General features: G+C 46.7%; 1 protein-coding gene across 3 annotated transcripts in view; it reads left to right on the top strand.

Moving 5' to 3' along the window:
• The window catches only part of ATG7 (autophagy related 7), a 239,498-nt gene that overhangs the window by 220,715 nt on the left and 3,082 nt on the right, over positions 1–15,701 (top strand). The window lies entirely within an intron of this gene.

Genomic DNA, 15,701 nt, shown 5'->3' with positions numbered 1-15,701 from the left:
ATGTCACTGAGCCAAGCCACTTCCTGTACATCGCAGGGGTCCGGGAATGGTACTGGGCCTGGGAAGCCCGGCAGGTCCTTGTGTGTGACTTCACAGTGCCGTTATGGTCCTCCTAGCTCGGAGAAACATGCAGCCCGAGCGACGGACGTCCATGAGTTTCATGGGAGCCTCAGGTAAGGACTTGGCAATTCTAGAGCCCCAGTGTCCTATAGAGCATGGGGGTTGTGTCAGGATTCGTGATAATGGAAAGCCTAGGGGATGGGCTGGGTGATGCTGCCCCCTCCGAGGTGACCTGCGGCCATTTCAGGAAGGCCTTTCGAAGGCCAGCACAGGCGGTTTCATACAGCTGCCAGCCCTTCAGGGTACAGTTCTCTTGGTCAAACACCCCCATGGAGCCTCAAAATAGACCAGTGCTCAGAATATAAAGTGCTCAGAAGAGTGCCTGACTTTGCCAGAAGGTGTGGTGGAGAAGAGAACACAAGGCATGGAAGCACAGACCTGGGTTTGAATCGTAGCTCTGCTCTTTCCTGGCTATATGACCCTAAGCAAGTCATCTGCTCTCTCTGAGTCCTGTTTCAATATAATGCAGAATCAGCACTTAATAATTCTTGTGCCCAAGTGAGTGAGTGAGTGAGTGAATAACATCTAAGACATCCTCATCCTGAGGGGACAACAAAAAAAGAGGAAATAGCTTCGTGTTATTTTCAGCATGGAGAGCTTTTTTTAGGGTATTATAGGAGATTGATTACCCATAACTTCCAAAAGCTTCTCAAAAAATGTTAATGATATGAACAAGGATTTTTTTTGCTTCAAGTTTAAAAGTTGTGTTCTCAGCAATTTTAAACAAATAATAGCACGTACGCATGTGTTTACCCTGTCAGGCACTCTTCTGAGCACTTTACATTTCGTTTAATTATCACAACCCTATAAGGGAGGTACAGTTTGGGCTTTGTTGTTGTCATTGTTGTCATCTTATTATTGTCAAAATCATCATCATTATCATTATTATTATTATGTTCAATTAGCCAACATATATACACCATTGGTTTTGATGTAGTGTTCAATGATTCATTAGTTGTGTATAACACCCAGTGCTCATCACAACATGCTGGGCTTTGTTTTTAAGATGAGAAAAACAGGCACAGAGAGATTAAGCAAGTTGCCCAAGGTCACAGAGCTAGCAAGTGGCAGAGCAGGAACACCATCCAGGAAGTCTGACTTCAGAGGCAGAGCTCTTAGCTCCTGGGCTAAGCGATTTAATGTTGCTTGGCGACTACAAGAGAATCCCAAGCAGGATGCTCGATGAGAGAAGGCGTGCCATTTAGCTGAAGAAGCAAGGAAACACTGGATTGTAATGATTCTGTTTCCCCTAAAGAGACTGGGAAGCAGTCTCTTCTAGGTAAAATGTCTGGGAAACTGAAAGGGTAGAAATGGGATTCCCCTTTAGGATTGCCAACCCTCTGCCGTTTTGGAAAGGACAGTATTCCTCTTTTCTGTTTTTGGAAACTATTATAAATATGTATTTATATTCTGTGAACTCCCCCTTTTAGCTGTGTTTCTTTTTTTTTTTTTGCTGAATTTTTAAAAGATCAAATTCCTTATAATTATTTTTTGTAATTCACTACAATAAAATGTACATAAAAGTATACATTTCTATGGGTTTTGACAGCCTTACACACATCTTCACACACTTTTACACACACCTTACACACAACATTGCACCACCACAAATAGGGACAATTTCTATCACCCCAAAAGGTAAAGATTTCCCTGGGGCCTTTCACAGTCAGATCATACCCAGCCCACAACCAAGGGTCTGCTTTCTGTCATTATAGATTCCATTGTATTTTCTAGGGTTCCATACAAATGGAACCATATTTTTTCTTTTATCTTTTATTTTTTAAATTTATTTTTGTCAAGATATAATTGACATAACACACTGTATGAGTCTAACGTGTACAATGTTAATTTGATAGTTTGTTATATGGCAGTAAGTACCACCTTAGTGTTGACCTCTACCAAGTTACAGCTGCTTCTTTCTCATGGTGGGAAAAGTTAAGATCTAGTCTCTTAGCAGCCTTGAAATATATAACATAGTATTATTGACTGTAATCACTGTGCTGTGCATTCGATCTCCAGGACTCATTCATCTACTGATTGCAAGTTGGTACCCTTAAACCACAACTTCCCAGTTTCCTCACCCCCATCCCCTGGTAGCTACCATTCTACTCTCTCTTTATGAGTTGGGCTTTTTTTAGATTCCACATATCAGAGGAACATACGCATTTGTCTTTCTCCAACTTATCTCACTTAGAATAAAGCCCTCAGAGTCCATCCATGTTGTCCTAGATGGCAGGATTTCCTTCTTTCTCTTGGCTGAATAATAATTCGATTGATCCATCCAGCTGTTGATGGACATTTAGGTTGCTTCCATAGCTTGGCTATTGGGAGTGATGTTGCAGGCGGTGTCGGGGTGGGTCCATCAGTCTCTTCAATATCATACCCAGCAGTGGGATGGCTGCATCACATGGTAGCTCTATTTTTAATTTTTAAAGGAGTCTTCATACTCTCTCCTTGGTGGCTGCCCCAGCTTGCGTTCCCACCAGCAGTGTGTAAGTGTTGCCTTTCTCCATAGCCTCTCGGAAACATCTCTTAGCTTCTTGACTGTCATCCTAACAGATATGAGGTGGTATCTTATTGTAGTTTCAGTTTGCATTTACCTTACAGTTAATGATATCCAGCACCTTTTCATGTACCTGGTGGCCATTTGGGTGTCTTCTTTGGAAAAATGTCTATTCAGTTCCTCTGTCCATTTTGTCATCAGATTGTTCAGTTTATTGCTACTGAGTTGTAGGAGTTCTTTATGTATTTTGGATACTAACCTCTTATCTGATACGTGGTTTGCAAATATTTTCTCCCATTCCATAGGTTACCCTCTCATTTTATGGGTTTTTGTTCTTCTTGTTGTTGGTTTATACTGTTGTCTCGGTTGGTTTGCTGTGCAGAAGCTTTTTAGTATGGCATGGTCTCACTTGATGAGTTTTGGTTTTGTCGCTTTTATACTTTTGGTGTCACAGCTCAAAAAATCATTGCCAAGACCAGCATCAAGGAGCTTCTTTCCTGTGTTTTCTTGTAGGAGTTGCACAGCAGGAGGTCTTGTGTTTAAGTCTTTAAGTTAACAGTAAGTCTTGAAGTTAACAATAACTTCAAGTTATTGTTTGTGAATGCTGTAAAGTAGGGGGCCCGGCTTCATTGTTTTGCAGGTGATTATCTGATTTTCTCAGTGCCCATTTGTTGAAGATACTACCTTTTCCCCATTAAGTGTTCTTGGCCCCCTGGTCAAACATTAGTTGACTGTCAGAATGTGGATTTATTTCTGGGCTCTCAATTCTTTTCTGTTGGTCTGGGTATCTATTTTTATACCAGTACCATTCTGTTGTAATTATTGTAGCTTTGCAATGCAGTTTGAGGTCAGGACGTAAGATGTCTCCAGTTCTGTTCTTCCCTATGATTGCTTTGGCTGTTTGGGGTCTTTTGTGGTTCCATACAAATTTTAGGATTATTTTTTTGAATCATATGCCAAGTCTTCTTTTGTCTGGCTTCTTTTGCTCAATGTGATATTGTTGAGACCCATTCGTGTTGTGGTACGTCTCAGTTGTTTTTACTCCTGAATAGTATCCTAATTTGTGAATATATCACACTTGTTCACTCACTCATTGTTGAGTATTTGGATTGTGTCCTGTTTGGGACTGTTCCAGATGCAGCTCCAATGTGTGTTTATGTACCAGTCTTTGTGTGGACCACATCTTTTCATTGTTCTCAAGTGATTACCTAGGACTAGAATTGCTGGGTTTTGTTGTAAGTATAGGTTTAATCTCTTAAACTATCACACTGGTTTTAACGTGGCCATACCATTTGCTGTTCCCACCAGCAGCATTTGAGAGTTCCAGTTGCTTGCCTCCTGGTCAGCACTTAGAGCTGGCAGTCTTTCATTTCAGCTAGTTAGCTGGGTAGGTGGTGGTAGCTTGTGGGTGTTTTCTTGCTGTCTTCTGATGGCAATGGATGCTGAACGTCTTTTCATGTACTCATTTGCCATCTGTGTGTCTTCTTTTCATGACATTTCTTTCAAATCTTTTGCCACAGTTTCCGCAGATTATCTTATTATTAGTGGGTTGTAAGAGTTCTTTATATTTCCTGGACATGGGTTCTTTGCCAGGTATAGGTACTACATATATTTTTTCCATATCTTTGGCTTGCCTTTTCATTTTCTTCTTGTCTTTAAGAAAGAAAAAGTTCGGGTTTTTTACAAAGTCGAGTTTCTTAAGTTTTTATTTTATGCTTCATACTTTTAGTATCTTAAACATTCTCTGCCTGCCCCAGTGTCTCATTAATTTTTTATGTTCTTTTTTAGAAGTTTTATACTTTTACATATATGTCCGTGTTTCAGTCATTTCAGGTTAATTTCTGTGTATGGTTTGAAGTAAAGGTCAAAGTTTGTTTTTCTCCACGTGGGTATCTAATTGTGCCAGCACTGTTTGTTGAAAAGAATCTCCTTTCCTCATTGAATTACCATGGCACCTTTGTTGAGAGTCCGTTGACCCAGTATATGTGTGGGTCTCTTCCTGCTCATTCTTTTTCTGTCCTTACTTCAGTGCCGCACCGTCTGATTCCTACAGCTTTGTACAAGGTCAGGGCTAGTGTCCGTCTCATCCCATGGAGGGCGCGCCTTCATGACTCCGTGCAGGGATACCAGACATTTTCTCGAACGTCTGCCGGGGACTGAATTAGGGCCCTCTCGTGATATTCCAGGTCACCTGCCTTAGCATTTATAAAGTTTCAAAATTATCTCTTGCCAAGTACAGTCTGTATTCATCTCACTCTAGAGCTCTGAGCTCTCAAGCATTTATTTCTCCCTTCCCTTCACTGTCTCTCCAATGTTGACCCCAAAAGCCCTTTGAGGTAGAGAACAAAGATGCTAAAGTGTCCGTCTTTTTACAGGGGCACTTTTCAGAAAGTTCTCTAAGGAACTGAAAAGAAGAACTACATAATGGAAACCACTTTGCAGCCTCCAGCACGGCCATTTATCTCAATAACCATTTCATTTAAAATGTGGGCCAAACATATAAATCATATCTTGAAAGAAAGTATGTTGGTGCCACAGAAATTGCCCTGTATTCTTACCACCTAATTTGAAAAATGTGTTTTGAAGCTGGGAAGAAAGTAAACAAGCCTGGGGCCCGGCCGCCCTTCTCCCACATGTCCCCTTCCTTCTCTCTGTCCCCAAAATAAATCTGCAGTACTCCCCAGACTAAGTAGAGAGGCTGAAGCACGCCACACACACCCTGTTGTTAGTCATTCTCTGGGGCCGCCGATGCTATTTTGGAGGCTTTGCCTTTGAATGTCACTTGGTAATGAGGAGTTGAGAGCCCAAAAACCAGGCTGCTCCCCGCCAGTCCTGCCGGTCCTTGGACTCGACTGACCCCACTCAGACGTCAGTCGCACCCTTGGCCTTGGGCAATAAACAATCCTTGGAGCTCACAGATCTTGGTGCTCCTTTAAGGACACATCCAGAGGGAGGGCGCTAAATAAGGCAGGGCTGCGAGCCCCGTTTTCCAGACTAATCATAAGGGGAGATGTTCCGCAGCCAGTGCTGGGGGCTGGGAATTCCAGGGTCTCCCGTGGAAACCTCACCACGGAGTCCGTGGTTAAGATGGCAGCCTCTCCTCCCTGGCCCGAGGTTTCTTACGGTTCTGGGAACTTCAGCAGCCAGCATGCTCACCCCAAGGGGCCCTCGGGGCACAGCGGCCCACTCCGCAGGCTGCCTCTTCTTCTGGTCAGGAAAGTGCCGTGAGAGCTTTGTGAAAACATGTAAGGTAAAGGAGAAATGGGACACCTGTGACTCTACTACTTGCAGGTTATTGTTTGGTTTTGCTTTTTCCTTCTTTTTTTTTTTTTTTTTAACTTGAGTGTGTGTGATTGGGGCACACGGTTTTATTTTCTCTTTTAACGTGTATGTTTCTGATGATTTTCTCATATTATTAGAACTTGCTTGAAAACATGTTAAATGCCTGCCTCCTACTCATCCAGTACATGGCCAAGCTCTCCGGTCCAGTCTGCCCTGGTGTGGGGGCAAGGAAAGGGGTCCCACTTTCTCTCTTCTGCCCCAGGGGATGGCTTGAGACTACTGTCCCCTGTGAAACATACCTTCTCCGCTGCCCACCTCCTTTCCTTTTCTTCTGGCCTTGGAGGCCCACCCTGCCCCTGGTGGGAAGGTGGAAACGAGCAGCCCTTCCTCAGGTGGACTGTCATGGAGCCTCCCTGTCACTAAGTGTTTTCACCTGAGGTCTGTACCTCCCCAGATGGAGGGGAGCTGAGCCTTGACCTTGTTTTCTATTCTCCTTCCCTCAGGCCTAGTAGCTGCTCTTAGCAGCCTGTTCTCCACTGCTTACCTCCCATGCTTCTTTTAAGATGACAGCCCCCCCAGGGACCCCTCTCCGGGGCATCCTATCCCCATCTCTGTGTGTTTCAGGTGTTAGCTGGGTTCTTGGTACCTCAGCCAGTGAACTGAGCACCTCTCCAGTACTTCTCTGAGTGCAGGGCTGGTGTGTTGGTCCTTTTCGCTGGATCTAGGTTCCGAAACAAGAGGCCATTTTTTCAGACCCCTCTCTTGTCAGTTGCAGCTCAGAGCATCTTAGTTGGGGGTGCTGTGGGGGAGGACTGGGGACAGAGGCCCCACGCAAGTGGCATGCAAGCTGCATGTGTGCACAGGCCCAAGCCCTGCCCCCTCCCTCTGCCTTTGATCAGTCATGTAGCCAGACAGAGGCGTCCTCCCCACTCCACCCCACCGCAGGGAGAGAGGCACCCCATCCTGCGGCCAGCATGAAGCTTTCCTTTCTCCTTTGTCCCTCACCACTGGCTACCCATGTGCTTTGTATAAGCCATTGTTTGCATCTCCACAACTATTTCTTTCTGGTAAAACCTTACCCTTGTGCTAGAATCCCTGCTGCAGTGGGGTCATGAGGCGGTGCACGCTGGGTCCGTGAATTGGCACGTGTGGGGGTGGAAATGGGGAAGTTCTCCACCAGAAGACTGTAGCATTGGAAGTTTCCCCAAAAGTTCAAGCTACCCCATCCCACTTCCTCCCCCAGCCCTCAGCTGCCTGGTGTCTGGGAGGCTGAGTTTGGGGCTGGGGTTCCGTGAGAAGAGGGGCTGGGTCATAATTCCTCTCCCAAATCAGGTGCCCAGGAGAGGCCAGGTTGGAGGAGGTAGTGAGTGCTTGGGGCCCAAGGGTGGAAAAGTCAGCAGGTATCTTTAAAAAGGATGGTACCGGGGCGCCTGGGTGGCTCAGTGGATTAAGCTGCTGCTTTCGGCTCAGGTCATGGTCTCAGGGTCCTGGGATCGAGCCCCGAATCTGCCTCAGCATCCCTGATGAGCAGAGAGCCTGCTTCCCCCTCTCTCTCTGCCTGACTCTCTGCCTACTTGTGATCTCTCTCTCCGTGTCAAATAAATAAATAAAATCTTTAAAAAAAAAAAAAAAAGGAAGGTACCAGAGCAGTCCTGTATAAGAAAAGGGCATGCAGAGTCCTGTGGGTGGGGTGGGGAAGGGATCGGTTCATCTCCACTGAAGGAGGGTGGGAAAGGCCTGTGGATGGAGCAAGAGCAAGGGTCCCCAGCAAGGGTGCCTGGAAGTCCCCTACAGGGTGGGTGGTCAGTCCCCAGGGCCGCCCTAGCTATCTGCTCCAACCGTCCTTCTGCAGACTTTCTGCCCCTTTCTTTTCTCCCTTGTTTATCTGTTATGGCCATCATCTGCTTATACCAGCTGGCCTAGGCAGTTCACATCAGCTATATCCGCCTTTGCAGAAGGGCAGAAGGATCGGAAGTTTTCAGATCCCATGGTAGAGATATGGATGCTGGGTCACATAGTTCATCCTCTCGAATTCTGGACTTACCGGGAGAGAGAGCACAGGATTATTCCCGAGTTGGTCACATCCCCATGTGTGATATAGTTCCAGGTGAGAATCTGGGAACTGGGGAGTCAGAACCTGGGCCTTTACCCTGCGGCGCCTCCTGCAGCCCTCCCCAGGCCCATGTTGCATGAATGGACCTGGGTTGGGCATGGTCACAGATTAGCCTGAAAGGCCCCCCAACTGATACCTGCAGAGCATCCTTTCAGACTAGCACCCATCCTACACTGGGGCCTTAGAATCCAGAAGCAAGAATTGTCCACCACTGTGCATTGCCATGGCCTGGCTTGGGACTCCATTGTGGGCCCCAGGAAGGAGAATAAGGGTCTCAGTGGTCTGGAGCCCAGGCCTCCCTTTGGAAAGTCAGCTCTGGTGCCTGCTTAGACCACCAGCTCCTGCCAGGAGATATCCACAGGCTTGCCCCACCAGCCTTTGGGGTTTGGAGGGCCAGGGCTTGACTTGCCAGAGTCCCCAGCAACCATCTGGACTGAGGGACCTTTTTCTTTACTGTTTGGTTCTTGGGTATTATGTTCACACCAAAAATTGCCCTTTCTTTTCTCCACTGTGGTATCGTATACAGACCAGACAGTTTGGAGTCACTGTTCAGAGGCTGTGCATTGGGTCAGACTCTGTACCAGACCCTGGAGTGCAGCAGTGGACTGAGCCTGGCCCTTCCCTCAGGCAGCTCACATCCCCACGGGAGTCAGGCAGATGCACAGTCTAGAATGGTGACAAATCATGGTAGGGCGCTGAAGGAACCAAATGGGTTGTTTGCACCAAATAATGAGGGGAGGCTGTTTCAGATGGGTGATAAGAGAAAACAGCAGCCATACACAGGCAGGAGCCAGCCAACCAGGCAGTGAGGTCCTGGGGAGGGTCTTCCATGCCCAGGGGAAGTATGGGCAAGAGCCCTGCAGAAGGAAGGAGCTGTTAAGCACAGATGGCTGGAAGCAGGTGAACGACGAGTCATGGGAGGTGAGCTTGGAGTGGTCAGCAGGGCATGCACGGGGGCCTGGGGGTGCAGAAACCAGTGTGGATTGCACTGCGCCCCCCCGTGTGAACAGCACTCCAGGACTGTGGAGACCCAGGGAGAGCAACCAGGGGCCAATGACGTCTGAGGACAACAGATCCTATTCTCTGCTGGGCCTCAAGAGTCTACCGAGTGGCCCTGGAAACAGTCCTTCTCCTCTCCTGAGGATACCAAGGTGTCTGTCCTCAGGGGCTATGGCAGAGACCTGCAGGATGCCCAGGGTGGGGCGAGGGACTTTGCTGAACTCAGGCCTGCAGCCTGCCATCTGCTCCTCCCCCGTCTTTCCTCCTCCTGCTAGGTCATCTCCTCCCCTCCCTCCCTGTCCTTGAACCTGACCTAGGATGTCAAGGACTGAGGGTAGGTCCACAGTCTGCTGGCGATGGGAGCCCTACAATCCCTGTCATCTGTCTGGTTCTCAGCTCTGATTGGGCCCCTGCTCTGGGGAGCCTTGCCTGGCTTGGCCCTCTGGTGGGCATGTCTCTGCTGGCTGCCTTCCAAATCTGTTCGGGGCTATCTTCTGGGTGCCTCCTAGTCTCTTCCTCTGCTGGTCCCATGGTCCCTTGGAAGTGCTCTGAAGGGGCTCAGAGACTACCACACTCCTGCCCCTCAGACGAAATGGGGGTTAATGCCCTCCATTTCCCATAGTTTAAAGGGAGGTACTGACCAACTGGACAGGCAAGAAATGGAGAACAGCCCCCTCCATGCCCCGCCCCACCAGCCTAGTGGTGCCTACCCAGTAAACCTGTTTTTGGATAAGTGATTGTAGATGAGTGAATGCATGGATGGCTATAGTGGGATCCATTTGAAAACATGATGGGGACTTCGTTCTTTCCCAAGTGGACCAAATCCAGCTGGGAATTCTGCTGGGGAAATCCAGGCAGATGTCCTCATCTGGTCCCCAGCCAAGGATACCCCCTAGACCTCTCTGTTCTCTGACCTTCCCGCAGAAAGACACATACCTATAAGGATCCCAGAGAGGATGTATGGGGAGCAGGGCTGCTCAGAGGCCCAGAGAAATCAGGATATTTCCATTTTTATATTAAAAAATAAAGAAATGCCCAAACTGGGTTTCAGAAACTGTGGTATATTTTAAATGTTTACATTTAACAAATGAACACTTTTAACACACGCACACAAAGATAATCGTGCCATTCACAGGGTAATTACCATGTTTATAAAAGAAAAACCTTAGTTCGTGGCAGGCTCCAGGCAGTGCGGTCCAAAAAGGGGACCCAAGTTTAGAATTGGCTGGTGAACGGCTCCTCTCAAATGTGTCTGTCTCATGTGGAGAGAGCAGAAAGTGAAACCATAGGGCTCTCTAGGGGTGTGTGGTCCCGCTGCCTGTTCTGCCTGGCTTCTAGTGAGTCCTGATGTGGGTGGGTCCTCCTGCTGCAGAGCAGCGCCCTGGCCCGGTTGTCCTCAGGCCTACCCTGGCTTGAGGTGCTGCAGTGCCACCTCTGGCTGGGCCCAACTCCGTGCTGCTGCGGCACGGCTAGGGCCCCGTGGGCCAGGCCCTGGGCCAGCCAGGGGCAGCACAGGCCTCAGGGCAGGAGTGAGGGTTCAACTCCCGACAGGGGTCAGAAGACAGCGTGCGGGGGTGGGGGTGGGGGGGAGGGCGTGGCAGCCAGGACAGGTAGGAGGCCAGCCTGCGTGGGTGCATGGTTCCCTGTATGTGCCATCTGGCTGGGCGGCCACTCATCAGGCGTCAGCGGAACTGAGCATGGGGCCAGGAAGCAGGTTCAGAGACTGTTGTCCTTCATCGGTTTGTTTCAGAAGGAATTGTGTTGAACAATAAGGAAGTGGTGAGATCAAGTGGAAAAGCCTCAGTTTGACCCTTTCTAGCTGGGTCTCCTGGGCAAGTTTACCTAATTTCTTCTGGCTGCAGTTGCCTACTTGGTAAATGGTCACACCACCGTCCTTGGGCCCTGAGAAGACTGAGGACACGCATGCATTTGGCAAATGAATCCGTGCCGTCCAGACAGACCCCATTCCCACTCATCAGTTGGGAGACATCTGCGTTGTTTCCAGTTTTTGACTTTTACAAATAATGCTGTGAACATGTCTATACGAGTTTTTGTGTGGACGTGGGTTTCCATTCTCTTGGGTACACACCCAGCAGTGGGATTGCTGGGCCACAGGATCACTCTGGTTAACTCTGTGAGGAATGGCCAGAGCATCTGCCACAGCGGCTGCGGCGTGGCGTCCGTGCCCAGCAGCATCCATGGGGTCCGGCTGTTCCGCATCCTCCCCAGAACCGAGTCTCTGCTTTTCTGATCAGGGCCATCCTAACGGGTGCGACGTTGCGTCTCTTCACCGTTCTGATTTGCATTTTCTTAATGACCAGTGATGTTCAGGTATATTTTCATGTTGTTCTTAGCCATTTATGTCCTTCTTGGAGAAACATCTACACAGCTCCTTTGCCCGTTCATAAATTAAGGTTGTCTTTTCACTACTGAGTTGTAAATGGTCTACACACAAATCGCTTATCAGGTGTATGAGTTGCAAAGATTTTCTCCTGTTCTGTGGGTTCTCTTTCCACTGTCCTACTAGTGTCCTTTGGGGCACATTTACTTTCGATGAGGTCCCGTGTATCTGGGGTTTTTTTATTTGGCTTGGTTTTGTTGCTGTGCTTTCAGTTATTTTTCTTTTTGATTTAATTTTTTGACTATATAAACATGGACTTGATGCTCACATTACAAGGGATGCTCAGACAGCCTCACCCCCATCCCACCCACCTACTGTAGGGAACCATTAAAATTAATTTCCAGTGTATCACCTCTGTGTTTACTTTTGCAAAATTGTGAAAGAATGTAAAGATGTTCTTATTTCCTCTTCCGTTCTCACACAGGTGGCTTGCCACAGACACTTGCATTTTTCTTTCCCTCACTAAGGAGATCCTGGAAATGGCGCCCTACTGTTCACTGAGCTTCCTCACTGTGTTTTAGGGCCACAGAGGCCCCTGATGTGGCTGTGAGCAAACAGCTTAGCCAGCTGGTCCCCTTTTGGCGGCCCCTCGAGCTGTTGCCAGTCTTTGCCTATAACAACCCATGCACCAGTGAATCACATCCTGTTGTATTTGTGGAGGTGTAGCCCTAGGACAGACTAAAATCAGCCTGCTGGGCCAGAATCCCAGACGAGGAGTTCTGTCGGAGAGTGCCGGTTGCCTCCGTAGGGCCCTGGTGCTGTTTGTGTCCCATCAGCTTCCACCCGGAGGGCTGTTTTCCCACAGGTTCACAAATACAATGAATGAATGTATTGTCGAGCTTTGGGATTTGTGCCCATCTGATAGATGAGAAAATGTTCAGTGCAGCTTTTAACCTTTTTATTAAATTTTCTTATTTATTTATTTTAGAGAGAGAGCGTGCACTCGCGAGCGCAGTGGGAAGGGCAATGGGGGAGGGAGAGAATGTCAAGCAGACTCCCTGCTGAACAGGGAGCCCAACTCAAGGCTCGATCCCACAACCCTGAGATCATGACCCGAGCTGAAATCAAGAGTCAGGTGCTCAACCAACTGAGCCACCCAGGTGCCCCTGTTCTGTGAAGCTTTAAAAAAATCAACTTTACTAAGGTATAATTTGCGTACAATGAAACACCATTTAAAGTGCATCGGTTGGTGAGTTATCTACCTTCTGTCATCATTGATTAGTTTTGCCATGTCTACAATTTTACGTAAATGGATCCAGAGGGTATGTAGTCCTTTGTGTAGGACTTTTTTGACTCAGCACAATAACCCTGAGACGCGTACGTGTTGCTGCACGCATTCGTGGTCTGTTCCTCTGATGGTGAGTAGTCCCCATTGTGAGGCGATACCGCTCTTTGTTTCTCTTTGCTGCCATTGGCCATTTGGGTTGAGTCCAGTTTGTGCCTCTTATGAATAGAGCTGCTGTGAACACACTTGCACAAGTCTTTTTGTGGACATGTGTTTTCATGCCTTTGGGGTAGAGAGGAGTAAAATGGCTGCGTCATATTATAGGTTTAACTTTAGAAGTCAGCAGGCCTTACTCTCAAGTGCTTAGGCCAGTTTCCCTCCTGCTCACCACAGTATGGGGGTTCCTGGTGCTGCACACGCTCACAGACCTTTGGTGCTACTAGCCTTTTTCATTTTGGCAGTTCTAGAAGGTACAGCGTGGTGGTCTCTTTGTGGTTTGCATTTCCCTGAGGACTAAGGATCCTGAGCACCTGTCCAAGTTCTTACTGACCATTATATTTCCTTTTTTTGCGAAGTGTCTACATCTTTTGTCAATTAACAACAATAAAAAGGTTGCCTGTCTCTTTATTATTGAACATAGGAGTTCTCTGTATATTCTGGCTACAAGTCCTTTTTATGTACACTGTGAATATTTTCTTCTAGTCTCTGGCCTGCCTTTTCATTTACATAGTGGTATCTTTTAGAAATCATAAGTTTTGATTTTTGTGAAGAGTCAGTATTTTTTTTTCTTCTGAGTATTCTTTGTGTCCTAAGAAATTTTAGCATTTCTTTTATTCTGAACAACTGAGCCCCTTTTCTTAGGTTTAAGGGCTGTTTGCCTATCTTTTTCTGGGGACTGTCCATGTATTCTACTTAAAATAGAGTCCTTTTATTGCTCTTTCTCTTCTTGATTTGTAAGAGCTATTTGTATATTAGGGAGATTAGCCTTTTATGGGCTGAAGTGGTATTTTCTCCCACTTTGTTCTCTTTCCAACTTTGCATGTAGTTTTTCTGTGCAAAATTGCACACATGTGTTTTCACATAATCCATTGTATCTGTTTTATTGCTTATAGATTCAAGGCCATAGGCTCCTCACTCCCAGGTTATAAAGGAATTCACTGATGTTTGTTTTGTATAGTTTCACTGTTGTACGTTTAGATCAGTTCCATTTGGAGTGGATTCCAATGTACAGTGAAGCATGGAATCAATTTTATCTTTTTGCAAATGACTGTCCAGCTGTCCCCATATCATCTATTAAAAAGTCCGTCTTTTTCTAATGATTTGTGATCACCTTATCATTAAGATACTAAGTTTCCGTATGTACTTGGATGTTCTCTTCTGTTGTCTCTGGACTCAGGTCTTGCCATGGGCCCATCTGTCTGTTGCCGTGGTGACGCAATCCTCTTCTAAGTTGTCGGCTTTATGACCTGCTTGAACATAGAGCAAGGGAACCTCCTTGGCGTTTTTCTTCACCAAAGTTTTCCTAGACATCTTTGCTTATTTATTTTTTCCCCATAAACCTTAGAACCAGCTTGTCTAGCTCCAGAAAAGATACTTGTTGATTTTTTTCAAGTGGAGATTGTGGTAAATCTCTATATGAACTTGGGTGAACCTGACCCGTTTCTTGCTGCTGAGTCTCCCTGTGTGCACACGGGAGAACTTTCTCTGTTGGTTCCAGTGTGCTTTTCACAAGGCCCTGGCAAGGACCGCCGTGGGGCTGAGCTGATGGGTTTTTTTCATTTGGATGTTATACATTTCATTTAGGTTTATATCCTAGGAATTTGTTTTTCAGGGGTTGTTCACTCTCACTGTTTTCCAACTGGCTGCCGTTTGCATATATGAAGGTAGACTTGGTTGTTGGTCATTTTATACCTTGCTATCTTCTGAATATTGTCTTTATTCATCTCTTGGATTTTCTGGGTGTACTTGCATATCATCTGCAAAAAGAGATCATTTATCTCTTCCTTAGGGTATGAACATTTTTAAAGCTTTGTGTTATATATTGCCAAATCTCTTCTTTTGAAAAATATGGTACCAATTTATGTTCCTGCTGGAAGTGTTTTGCCACTCCCTTGCCAGCACTGAGTATCAACATTTTTTAAATCTTTGCCAGTTTTAATACAACCTTCATTCAGTACAAAGAGGACGTTCATGGGGCCCCTTGTCTGTCAGGCGCTTTGAGGGAGGCTAAGGCCACAACATTCCTCCCCACCCCCGAGGCCTTATTCTAGGGTGAGATGAGACTGAAGTTTGTTTTTTTTCTCCTCCAGCTTTACTGAAGAATAACTGACAAATATGTGTACAAATTTAGGTTTTACAAAGTACTGATTTAATATACATTATGAAATGATTGACACCATGAGATTAATTACCATATCCATCCCCTCACATGGTTAGTGTGTGTGTGTGTTGAGAACACTTAAGATCTATTCTCTAGGCAAATTTCAAGTATATAGTATTTTTAAGTGTAATCACCATGTGTACATAGGATCTCCAGAACATACTCCTCTTACAACTGAAGGTTTGTACCCTTTGGCCAACATCTCATTTCCCCCAGTTCCTGGCAACCACCCATCTGCTCTCTGGTTCTTTGAGTTCAGCATTTTTAGATTCTACCTATAAGTGAGTTCATATGGTTGTTGTCGAGGCCCAAGCTTCTGGAAGCTTACAATGAAGACTGCTGCCTTCCTGGGCCCAGCCTATGGGAAAAGGACTGGCTGCCCTGGTGGAGAAACCCATCTCAGGCCCAGAGAACTCTTTCTCAAAAACCCCTGAGCAATTATAAAAAGTCCATTACCCGCCCCTTCTGTAGAGCCCTGTCATAGTAAGCCCTTGGGGTGCCTACTTGATTCCCTGCACAAACTGGGTGATGCCAGGAGCAAGGGGCAGAGCCAGTACCCCCCCTCAACCCTCCTCCCACTATGTGCAAACGCAGGGCCTGGTGCTGAGGACCCTTCTCCATTGATGAGATGCACTACAACAGATAGAGCCTCTGGAGCTCTTGCTTTTCTGTTGTGCC

Source organism: Martes martes, assembly GCF_963455335.1.
Source record: "Martes martes genome assembly, chromosome: 1".
Taxonomy (NCBI): Eukaryota; Metazoa; Chordata; class Mammalia; order Carnivora; family Mustelidae; genus Martes; species Martes martes.
Note: the sequence above shows the minus strand (reverse complement) of the source record. Positions and strands in the feature narration are given on the sequence as shown.